The sequence below is a fragment of the Diadema antillarum genome, unplaced genomic scaffold, assembly GCF_040938485.1.
Source record: "Diadema antillarum isolate AM-2024a unplaced genomic scaffold, OU_Dant_1.0 seq00001077_RagTag, whole genome shotgun sequence".
Classification (NCBI taxonomy): domain Eukaryota; kingdom Metazoa; phylum Echinodermata; class Echinoidea; order Diadematoida; family Diadematidae; genus Diadema; species Diadema antillarum.
The window spans coordinates 78,496-91,904 of NW_027271900.1; the positions used below are offsets into that span (position 1 = coordinate 78,496).

The following is a 13,409-nucleotide window of genomic DNA, read 5'->3' on the forward strand; positions in this document are numbered from 1 at the left end:
GTAATGTTTAGCTTACGCTCTTTTTAAAGAGTATAAACACTAAATTTGAAATATTGGAGTCATGACATTAGCCTGGCTACCTAAGAAAATAGTGTCTAATGCGAAGATAAAGGCATATTACTATAATCCTTATCAGTCTTTTTTTTTTGGGGGGGGGGGGGGGGTGACCAACTAACCTTTCAGATTGAAGTGTGATGACAACACTAGTTTTTGAATTGTGTTCTTTATACAGGGACAGACGAAACCAGATTGCCTTATTCAAATTCATGTCTATATAGAAGATTTAAGCTTACTGTGCATCTTGAAAACTTGTAACCGTTACGTAAAGGTCTAGCACGCAATCAAGATGCAGGGATATTGGGGGAAACTCCACTGAATGTTGAATCAAGTAAACACAAATGTATAAATCCAATCGTATTCGGATACGGAATGAAAATGGTATGGAACTCGTTTAACTTCCCCAGTTTGTTCTTTGTTTGTTTGTTTGTTTGTTTGTTTGTTTGTCTGTCTATTTGTCTGTCTGTTTGTTTGTTTTAAGGGAACAATGTATTGGTCTTTCACATTATGTAACTACGATGAGCTGGTAATGCCGTTTTCAGTAGATTTAATCAGAGCATAGATGAATCGAAGAGTAATGCCTCCTTTACATCCTTGACGTCAAATTATTTAAGAGTTGCATGAACATATCAAGAGGCGTTTCTTCGAGAAAGAGCTAGTTGTTACAATAGAATTGATGGCAAAATAATATTGAAAATATTGAACAAAACCGATTTGGGTATCCTAAGCAGATGATTGCACCTAACTTTGTACTTTACCTTACCTACTGTGCTCATGTGGTTGATGCCATGATATCATTGTTCCGTCCACAAATGTTTTAGTTTTATGTGATTTTAACTTCTACCTTTCTGCTTGTTTGAGTTTACTCTTTCAAAGGCCAATATCAATTTCGAAAATGGATTAGCATTCACCTTCAGAAATATTTTCGGTAACAGAGACATCGTCTTCGTGACTTCGCGGGTCCGAGGAGGCAAAAAGAAGATAAAATCTCGTCTTTTCGGCCTTATGGCGATATCCGAGGTTTCTCTTTGTGGTTTCTCGGGTACGAGAAGGTATTCAAGAAGGAGATCGATCTCGTCTTTTCGACATTTTCGGCGAGAGACGATATCCGAGATTCTGTCTTTTTGAATTCTCTTTTTCGAGAAGGCAAGAAGGAGATATGTAAGACATTGTCTTCTTGAACCCTCTAGTCCAAGAAAGAGAGATGTGAGATCTCGTCTTCTCATTTGCTCGGGTCCTAAAAAGGCGGGAGGGCATGACATAAGATCTTGTGTTCTCGAACTCTGGGTTAAAAAGAAGAAAGGCAGGAAAGACAAGATATCATGGTCATATCTCGCCTTCTCCGAGTAGGCGAGAAAACGAGATCTCACAAAACTCGCTTTCTTGCCTTCTCGGAGGAGATCTCTGATATCGCGTACTCGGAACCGAAAAGGTCGCGGAGGAGAGAAATTACCTTGTCTCCTCACTGACAATTAAAAGTTCATGTGGCTTGATACAAACTGTAAGGGCATGTGGTCCACATACTTTTGTTTTCCTTTTTAGAAAGAATTTGAATATATTTTCTCCTGATTTCTTGTAATTTTTCATCTCAGATAGCTCACACTGGATTTTTATGAGTTATTTTTGATGTAATTATCTTTATTTAGTTAATCATCCATGTGATTATCTTTTTTTTTGTGTGTAGTTATTTTTTTCTCTCGGGATCCCATGGAAGAACAGCATTGTATTCTTGCTGATACAACTGAATGGGCAATCCCTCCGTCAGTTTGTCCGTATTCATGTACAGCCGTATGTTTGTTCTCTTTTTATGTATCGTGTACGTATGAACTCTATCTTAAGATTGTTTTGCTCTTTCTTATTCTGCTTTTTGCATTACTCTTCCTTTTAATGTTTGAATACGGAAATGAACTAATAAAAGAATAAAAAAATACAAACCAAACAATAGACTGAGTCAAGCACACTTGCAAAGTTCTAACTAAATTTTTGTCTTGTTTGTATCACAACCACCAAAACAATGTGGCATCCTCGTGTTATGTTTATCTATTCTTCGAGACATCATCAAATTAATGACAACCCTGATAACACTTTTAGAAAAAAAAAGATGGCATGAAAAGGTGCTGAATTTTGAGAAACGGTGCCACAGAAAAGTTGTAAAGATATCGATAAGATGCTTTATGTACGGCCTACATAGTGGTAAAAATCTAAATAATGATAACAATGATAATAAATAATAAAAAATCTATCGATGTATAGTTATGGATGAGAAATAACATCTCTCATCGATGCCTCGCTCTTTTGATTGAGTGGGTTAGTGCATCATAATCCATTCTCAATTTAACTTGAGAGTATAGGACAAGCCGGGGAGAACGTCAAACCTTAACGGCATGACAAATCCACACGCTTGGATGATGATCCTCAACTCCGATCCAAAGTTTATTTATCCCCCCATTCCAGCATCTCGGTCGCTTCCACATCTGGTTCTCATCAATGTCATCCAACAAGTTGTCATCTCTCCTCATGAAGTTGTGGTGCAACTTTCCAAAAAATTTTCCGGTGAAAATATCTTTCGAAGAACATGAGGATAAGAGAAATAGTATGTAGGGTGTTTATCATCCCCCCCCAAGTTATTGCAAGTACCGAAATCTACCTACCGAGAGTCTGCTTTCTCTTTTTTTTTTGGGGGGGGGGGGGGAGTGGGGGGGGGGGGGAGGGGCGCTGCAAAAATTGCATCTCTTTGTCTTGTGTTTGACAGTAGCATCTCTTGACCAGCGGCTTTGGCGAAGGCACAAGTCGGAGCTCGCATTGTTTTCTCTAGTTATGTTTTCGTAGTCTTTGCCGAAATTGTCGCAACGCAAATCCGTTGAGTTTTTCACTTTCAGCCTGTCGACCCACATGAAAGTAGAAAGGCAGGATCGCAGCTCACTATTTGAGATGTTTTTACTTCTTTGTGTGGATGATTGATCATTCTCCCGAAACCGACGACAAAATCGCTGACAGATTTATTTTTCAAGACAATATTCAATAAGACGTTTTTATTTTGTTGTCGTTTAAATTCAAGTTGTTGTGTTACAATCACATTGAATTGTTTGTCATACTGCAATCAGATGGGCGTGACTGTTTATTATGATATATCTGATTGCGAAAGCCTTCTGTCTGCTTAAATTCGGCAAATATTTGCAGACATTGTCAATTGAGCCACCACCCAGAGAGGAAAAACCGTAACATTTTGCAGGATATACATGTACTGCCTGTCAAGACACATCACGCCATTCTCTAAAACTGAAAATAAGAAACAAAAGAAATAGATTTTAGATTTAAAAACGTTGCCGTGGCTTCACAATCCTTCTCTGCTATTTCATGTCAAAACGTAAAATCAGATCGGCATCCGCTGTCAAAGATGCATGTTGTTACGAGATGAATCAGGTAAAATAATGTGAGAGACTTGCAGTGAAAGACAGTTGGTGATGATTATTATTCATCATTGTGATTGACATAAGGAAGGAAGAAACCGTCTTTTGGCATTCTCGTCATTCCCACGAAATTCTATTTCGCACTGAATTTATCTACTTTTTTCTTAGAACTACCTGAATGAGTACCTCACTCCCTTCCATGTTTAACGGTGGCTTTATGATAGGGTGGTATTCGTTTGCTCTGTTCTGTTTTGTTAGGTGATCCGAGTATCCTTCGGATCACCTTCTGTATCTGTACGGATTCTTTCTTCTTCTTTGTTTCTTTATTTCTCCGCAAAAGTTGTGCAGAGGTTAGCTCAGAAAGTCCGCTGCCTATCAATTTCAAAATTATACCATGTATGCATCATGTCCCAAAGACGACAAATCTAATGTATCATTGTGATCAGTCGACCGTGACGTCACTATGACGTCATTATATGAAAACACATTCTCAATCATATCTCATTAATGGAATGAAATTTTTCAATGAAATTTACGTCACATATATTTCAAATTATGCGCATTCTACTCATGTTCTCAAAATTCATATTTTCTCTTAAAACGTGCGCGTACGCGCGCGTTGAAATATTTGTATGCTTTAATCGAGCTCAAAATTTTTTTGCACACGTTTCAGACCATTTGGAGCATTTTTTGAAAAATTGAAAAAATCGGACGGACGCGTACGCGCGCGCGCATATACGCACGCACAGGTCATGTGCAATTGAAATTTCCAGTTTTTTCACTTTGATCGGATGTCTGAAATGTTAAGGAATATTTATACCAAGTTTCAAATCAATGCGACTCAATATGACGTCATACGGGCCCGTCAAAGTTGAAATTCTGTGCGCGCGTCAATGGCGATATACAGTGCAACTATGCCAAAAAACTGCTAATTTTAAATTCGATTTTACTCGTCAGGATGGACGGTGACCCCCCATTTTCTTTACATATTCTGAAAGCTGATGAGTTGTTCATGTCATTTCATGCGGTGGCAATGCTGACAAAATGATTAAAAGATAGCAAATTTCTTAATAAAGTAAAAAAAGTAAATTTTCAAAATGACGTCATCAAATTTCAAGTTCATTCGAGCGTATCTCACTAGTCCTTTGTCAATTTTCACCCAGATTTCAGTATATTGTAGCTTATTTAATGTTCTTTCAAACATAAAATTACAAAATTTTGATTGGATAACGGTATCACCTCGTAAAAATGGATTGAAAGTAACCTTGTCAAATTTGACCAGTTTACGTGTTATCTCTATGGGAGTGCAGTTTTTCTGGAAATGAAAATTGACATGACTATCTTTATCGAGCACTAGCTCACTTACCCTTCGGTAAATTTCTCCCAGATTTTGATATGTTGTAGCTGAGACCTTACGCTACCGTAAGTGTGCCCTTCGTTTTTTCATACGATGTCGGGATCACGTCAAAAATTTTGGTTGAAATTCAGACTTATCTTCGATGTATTGAGATATTTCTTTCTTTCTGCAACTTTCTTTGCAATAACTCAAGAAAAACACGCCCTATCACTTCTATATTTTGCACATGTTTAGTTCATGTCACGTACATTATTTCACAAAATAACAACTACTTGATCTGACACCATCTTGGGTATGTAAATTAGGGTCAAAGGTCATAAGTGTTTCATCCTGTATCTTAGTGAATACATGTTCTATCTTTTCCATATTTTGCACACGCAAAGACCATATTACAAGGATCATTTCACAAAATAACCACTTTTTACTCAGATGCCATCTTGTCTGTGCAAATTGAGGTCAAAGGTCATATGTACTTCTTTTTGTATCTTCGTTATGACGTGTTATCTCTATGGGAGGGAATTTTTTTAAATGTGAAAATTGACATGATTGTCTTTATCGAACACTAGCTCACTTACCCTTTGGTGAATTTCTCCCAGATTTTAATATGTTGTAGCTGAGACTTTACGCTACCGCTGATGTGCCCTTCGTTTTTTCATACGTTGTCGGCATCACGATAAAAAAACTTGGTTGAAATTAAAGCTTATCTTCTATGTATTGAGATATTTCTTTCTTTCTGCAACTTTCTTTGCAATAACTCAAGAAAAACACGCCCTATCACCCCCATATTTTGCACATGTTTAGTTCATGTCACGTACATTATTTTATGAAATAACAACTACTAGATCGGACAACATCTTGGATATGTAAATTAGGGTCAAAGGTCATAAATGTTTCATCTTGTATCTTGGTGAATACCTGTCCTATCTTTCCCATATTTTTCACACGTATAGACGATGTCGCGAGAATCATTTCACAAAATAACCACTATTTCATCAGATGCAATCTTGGGAGTGCAAAGGTGGGTCAAAGGTCATATGTACTTGTTGCTGTTTCTTCGTTATAGTATATGCAGAATTTGGTACCAAACATGGCAGATATGACTCCCTTTGCTAAATGAGAATGCAAACATCACACGGCCAATGTCTCTAAACACAGATGGAACTTGTATGGTCATGCCTATTGCAATAAGGACTCGAATCATTGATAAAAAAAATCGGATCACCTTAATTTGTCAGTGATGACAAATTACAATCTCTAGTTTTGTTTGTCTTTATTTTAAGAAACTTTCGTCATCATTGGAATTATCTTTTCTTTTAAATCTATACAATATGAGTTGTCACCATTACCTAAACAGCGATCCTCATTTTTACTCAAACGGAACTTACTACATACGTGTGCGGCTGGTTTCTTACATTGGTTGATATACGTAAACATGCTGTGAAATTACGTGCCCCATATCGTTATGTTATCACTCAGTATGATACCTGTATCACCATAATGACTGAAACTTCATTATTGACAATTCCACATCAATTCGAATTAAGTTCTATCAAGATTAAAAAAACAGAATGCCCTTTAAGGAGACTCCGTGACTTATATCTGTTTTACCAGAGCAATGCAGACTGTATTCCCTTTAGGCCAATCATAACGGGCGCTCACTTTTATCGTTTGTTTTCTTAGCTGATCCAATAAGCACAAACAAACTGGGTATCTCTACATGTACATGGTAACTCGTTAATCAAAAATGAACGTAATCAAAGGATGATCTGCCCGGCGATTGATATGTTATGATGTCCGTGCCAAATGCGAGGCATATACACTCACTCGTCACCGCACTTGGAGGAAATTTGTCAAATCGCGTGTTGACGTCTTCAACTGGCAATGAGCGCGGGGAGTCAAGATATTATATTATAGTGCCTTCCTCCAACAGCGACGGGAAGAACATAGAGAACACACATGCACACACGAACACGCACATGCGTATAATCAAACGCAAATACATTATTCCGAGGAATATGATATACTTGCGAGTTAAAAATTAGTCATCTTATATCATACGTGGGAGCTCTTGAGACGATATTGTCAGTTTAAAAGAGATCATGAAGTCGAGGCAACTCATTTGGGGAATAGTTACCCATTGTCTTTGACAACACCGAATTTAATTTCAATCCTTTGTTTATTGTACATTTGGAAATTCATTTCGTTTTAAGTCTTACACACAAACACAACACAGTAAACAAAAATATAATCACAAATCACAACATATTCATCAAAATTTACAATTTGAAATATGATATACGACATACTTGTATATCCAGCATTCAAACAAGCACTCTGCCTATTCTCATTGCTCGAAGTATTCTAATATCTGAGACAAACTGAAAATAAATCCTACCAGTGTGTGTGTTATACTGCCATTTGAAGAACAATACATCGCTGCTGTTTGTTTTTTTAAGGACCAACAGAAAGTGGTATAGATAACATTTTCACCTAGAAGTTATGAAAAGAAAATACCTCATGCAGATTACAGAGCTAAAATTGTAGATCTTAATTGCTGATTTAAAAAAAAAAGAATATATATATATATATATATATATATATATATCGTTATTAAAGAGACGCATTCGAGAAGCATCCTATCACATACTGTTACACGCCCGACAAAGCAGCAAGAATAGGGAAGCTGTGGACCATAATTATATACAACCGCATATCAATAATCCTTCACGGGGTTTAAGCCACAGTCTCGTTTGCTAGTGTAATGACAACCTTTAACCTCTTCCCTCGTTTTCATTACGTCGACTTTTCCTAAAAAACAAATCATAAACTTTACCATCTCGAAACAACATCACGGAAGAGCTAATCCCCTCCAGATTTTCGGGGTTTTCTTATGTCTATTTGTTTTTTCCGTTTCACACTTCACGATGGATGTATTATCTGGATAGAGGTATAAACATTCTATTTTGCAAGACGGTACAGCCTATCAGGTGCAAGTCGTACACGTGTATATCTTCTTGGCGAGTGAGATACTGATTTGGGAATAACCGGTACGAACGGTGCATTGTATCGGGACAGAGTTGAGGGAGAAATGACTTTCTTGTTGGTCAATTTCAAATATTGAGTCTACTAAAATGTTGGAGGGTTATTGCAATAACTATGACCCAAACAGATAATGGGATTTTGAGCAAATGCTGACGGACTGTACTGTATTATCATAATACAGGCTTACCTGTACATGTAAATGCAGTGTTTGTTCCACATATTTGTTGCCGGACTTGTGTACAATTCTATACTGTGTTCAAACTGACCCTATCACATTGAGTGATATTAGACGAATACACCATTTCAACAAAGTCGGATATAGGAAAGACAATTCTGGAATTCCCTCGGTGAATAAGTCATCGCTTTGGGCAGTGTTGAGAATAGCCTGTAGAAACGATACAAAAATATCGATATTTTGTCACCTTTTCATAGCCACGCTGTTAACATATCAGGTTGGGATTTGAATTTCCTGCTCCTATGTTTACGTTTACTTTTCCTGAACTTCTTGCCTTTGCAAAATATATGTTTGTTTATTTGCATATCTAACACCAGTATAACCTGTATGACGTTAGGTTGAGTGTTATAATGGGTTAAATATTCTATGAACGAGTAGCTGAAGATGGTATATCACACAATGTCACAGTCTGACGTATAACTTTTCGGGAACGACTTATCATGGAAACATTACATTGTTTTTGTTTATTTGTTTGTTTGTTTTTTGACACTTCAGCCCCTCTCCACCACTCCCTTTCCTCTCCCTAGTCCAGCATGACGATCACAGTGTATCGATCCGTTATCGTTTGACTATGATGAACCTGAAAAGAAGAGGGTAGACGCCGGCGGCATAGAATTGATTTTGACGCATTACGTTCGCCCCAGCGGAAGATTTCCCCGTTGTTCCGCACCACCGTCCCGCTAAACGGCCAGGCCAGTAACACGTCACTTACGTTCGTTACTGATACTAAACGCCCCGAGATGGATATATATATCGCACTGGTCATGATCTTTTCCCTTCAGAACAGGGAAAAGCCTGAACGTTCTTGATGCATCCTAGTTATCTCTCTTTCTTTCCGCTCTCTCTCTCTATATCTCTCATTTTTCTTTCTGTGTCATTGTGATTCATTCTCTTTGTGTACATTGTATTCGCGATGTCGGTAGTAATCTTCTAGTACGTTTCTGTCATTCTGTTTCCCTAAAAATCTGAGTGACAGTCTGAGAGGCTGGACTTAAGAAACTATTTTGTAGACCCCTATTTTTCCTTAATATTTTCCATGCCTCCGTTCAAAAGCGTAAATGTCCATTGCCATATTCATGATGCCTCCTTATTAAGCTAATTAGTACTTTCAGAAAATGTATGTAAAATCAGTGTTTGGAAAATGTGAGTACCCTGACGAGAGTTGTCCCATTATTTCAGTACGGTGTGATGTTGCGATCACTAGTACTGTAGTACGAGCAGAATAAGATCTCCTGCGATTGACTTGCGCAAACTTTGCAAGTTTCCAGGTGGTTCGTACATAGTGAGAAACACTGATATAAATCTGTACTTGATTAAAACATGAGACATGAATACAGGGAGGGACTAAGCCTGTATATCTCTTGTCAAAAGTAAACAAGAGCCTCTTGAGAGATCCAAGACCAAGGGAAGTTTAGTGCCAAGTAATATTTCTGTAAGTCCCTTCAATCTCGATCACACTGCGTTACATGAAGGCGCGCTCGTTCAGGTTTAACGTCAACAACAGCAGCAACAACAACATGGAAACGATACCCATGCACTCACTGATACCCACTGAAATATCTGTTCTGGTCGTTCATGTCACGGCCTAGCAAACATATTGAGGAGAAGATCTGAAAAATAAACTACCTCGGTCTTGAAGCGATAACGTTTTGCTTACTTCAGTTAGATTTCCCTCCTAGATGTTAATGGATTTTTTCTGTGTGTGTGATCGGCTGTTACAGGTGACTAAAGGCCTAATGTCCACGGAAGTTTGGGGGTTTTGTGAATATTCCAAGGTTCATCTCCCTTCAATGATTAACCTAGCATATCATTACTCCCGCAAACCCGCAAACACACAGTCAGGCTCTCCCCAACATCGCGTCTTCCAGCTATAGGAGATGTAGGATGCGTGGAATAGATAGCGTCCGAGAATACTCCGTAGGCGAACCTACTATTGCGGTGAACCTCCGATGTGTCACCTATGTACACAAACGATCCGATGTCTCACATAAAAAAATAAAAAAATAAAAACAATAACGAGTTATCTCATTCCTCGGCAAGTTTAAAGGTAGCACGGCGTACTAGCAGATCAGTCTAGTTCAGTTCGAATGAGCTCCTGCTTTAACAAATACACACACACACACACACACACACACACACACACACGCAAAAGAAAACTGAATGATGTATAACAGCTATACCAGCATGTACTGTAGCATTGTGAGTATTATCCAAGAACAAAATGACTACTGTAAAGATTCATTTTATGTGATTATATGAAATATTATCATTGACTATGGGAACAAAATGATAAACACTATTATAATTTGAATTGAAAAAAAAAATCAAGCGGATTGCTTGAGCCTAAGTCCCCTCGAAATGACTGGACATTGATGATGAGGAGCATTACCTATATCAGGGCCGGCGGAACGGGAGGAGGGAGGGGAAGGCTTCGGCCCCCACTTTCTTTTTTTGGATAGTACATACATGATACAGTATGTAGGAATACATAGGCTCGAATTCACGAAGGTGATACAATTGAAACCATGGTGTAAACCATGGACAAATACCGTATAGTTTTGTATAGGGCACCAAGTGTCGCATGGCCTATTTCGTTACGAAATTAGTCATTTTGTCGACGAAATGTTAACACAATAATACACCGGGGAGGGGGTATTATTGGCAATGACGAGCGTTTTTCTACCTCAACAAAACGACAAATGGAGGCTAATGATAAGAATCTTTATATTGTTCATATCACAAAATCAAAAAGCCAAACATTTCATGGAGGTTTGTGCATTGGTAGATAGGAGACTTCTTCGATGTTAAAGGGATTGTATAGTTTTGGTTGAGACCTAACTTGAGGTATCTAACATTTTTTGGTGAGATAATGAGAAACCTCTTATGAAATATGAAAGAGCATGTAAATCCATGAGGAATTCAAAGTTTGATGAAAATTGGTTTTGAAATGGCTGAGATATCCAATACAGAGCGATTCTAAAAAAGTGTGGGACCCACATTTTATTACGATCACTTTGTTTTCCTTTGTTTTTGGATGTTTCAGCCATTCCAAACCCAATTTTCATCAAATAAACTTTGAATTCCTCATAAAATGGTATGCTCTGTACTATTTCATAAGTGTTTTCTTGGTATCTTGCAAAAACTTAAAAGCCCAATTTTCATCTCCACCAATACTGTACTATCCCTTTAAATTACTTACTGTCTTAGTTATGCCCGATGTCGATAAAACCTGTGTACCATTTTAACTAAATCTATGTTTTTGAACGTTCCCTTTGCAAGTAGTCCTTTGACTGTATTCTTGTGTGTTCGTATCAAATGTATGAAAATATATGAATTGGTAATTTATCTCTTCAATAAATCCATTTGTTCATAAGTTCCATAGGTGGATGCATTACGGAAATTTAGACCGCATTAATAACTAACGATTAGGATCTACAGTTTTCTTTATAGCCTAAAATTGTTCGAGTTTTGGGATGATTCAGGCTATTTTGGACCTTCATTAAGACATATATATATAAATTATGGATATACATTGTACATGCTCATGGGTAGGTAAGTGTGAGTATGTGTGTGTGTGTGTGTGTGTGTGACAGTGATAGTGTGTAAATGTTACGTGCACGTGTGAGCGACGATAGCGGGCCTCCTTGGGAAAGGAAAACAAATAGCTTGTCCACATGCAGTCTGGTCCAGGAAATCTATCACAATCTGTGGTCATTATCCCGTCCCCCGAGCGATGTAATTTAAAGGGAGCTCTTGGAGCTATAATCAAGGATGTTGCCCTTTTTTATTCTGTCTCTGTTGTCCTTTGTCAATTAGTATTGGAGTGAGTTATGACTCAAACAAAGGACAGAATGAACAAAACAGACACACACAACAGGTTCGCTGACTTTATATTTGTCCTACTATAGCACTGAATGAGAATTGCAGTAAAGTAAACGTAGAGCATCAGATATTATATTATAGTGCAGTTTACTTGTGGATATCACCAGTGAGGAATATGGAAATTGGTAGAAAATTATTGTGCATGATGGAAATGTGTCTTCCTTGAACTATTTGCCGGAGTAAGCAAAAATGATACACAAAATGATCCATAATGCTTTGTGTCGTGAATGATATTGTTCCCCTATCCTCCCCCCGTCATGAAATAGACGCAATGCACCACTTAGTACGACGGAGATGACTGTGTGCCTTTGATGATGATTCTTTGATAAAGTGCAGGCAAGAGATAAGCATTGTGCGAGGGATGTACATGTATATCCGTGCGGAAATAAACAATCGGGGATCTTGGAATAATATTTGTTACATCGAGTAGACTGTACGAGAAGCCGCTATGATCTGGCTAGGGGAGTGTAGCATTGATGGGTTCTTCTTCAGACGATTGAGTACAGTCCATGGTCTTCTCTGTGCAAGTATAGGCTATGTGCGATTATTTTCCTTCGAGATTTGACACGTACGAACAACTTCGGGGAGAGGATAGTGCTTACTGTGCGTAATACTTAGGAGTTATGGAGTGATTATGGGAAGATATGGAAGAGTAGGAAAGGAAAAATGTGTAAACGGAGAAAAAGGGGAGAAAAGGGGGAAAAAAGAATTAAGCGTTTGCGTGCCAGGGACTTTGGACAGTGTGTGCAGTGCTATGGGATTTTCTGTGCAAATCGGCACTTAAAGCACACAGTAGAGACGAGAACCGACTGTAATAAAGCTCAGAGTGGCAGAGCATGTCATTCTGTAGCAGTGACTCCATCAAGGGGCTTTCACATCGGGCTTGCGTGGAGTTGCCTAGCGTCGCGCAGCGACTCCGCCGAGCTTTCGCCAACACACGCTGTGGCTACGCTGTCCTTCGTAACGATACGACGCGAAGCGGTACGTGCGGTACGCGTATTTTTTTTTTGTTTTGTTTAATTTGCGTACTTTCCTCGTAGAGTAAAGGACGTAAAAATACGCAGTTTATCCGCTTATCCGTTTATCTTCGCGACACAACAATATTGTACATGTATATACGCCATGCCTACGCAGAAGTACGCAACACGACGCTTCCGCACGCCAATGTCTACGCAAATGTACGCTACCCTGCACCAGTCCGATGAGAACTCATTTGAGGCTGGATCTAAGGACTTACCTAAACACTTTTTTTTTGCTTCCGTCATCCCCCCCCCCCCCCATGATTACGCGACCTTTTATTTGCGCGAAGTTGGTACGCAGCAGTATGCATATGTACGCAGGTTCGTTGTGAAGGCCCCTTTCACACCTTAGACATCCCTCTGTCTCTCCTCCTCCACTTTCTCGTGGGGGGAAGGGGGGAGAGAAT

At 38.6% G+C, this 13,409-nt stretch overlaps 1 protein-coding gene across 1 annotated transcript in view; it reads left to right on the forward strand.

The window, feature by feature from the left end:
• LOC139743423 (protein Wnt-2b-A-like) overlaps positions 1-13,409 on the forward strand; it is a 29,069-nt gene that overhangs the window by 890 nt on the left and 14,770 nt on the right. The gene's annotated exons all lie outside the window — the stretch shown is intronic.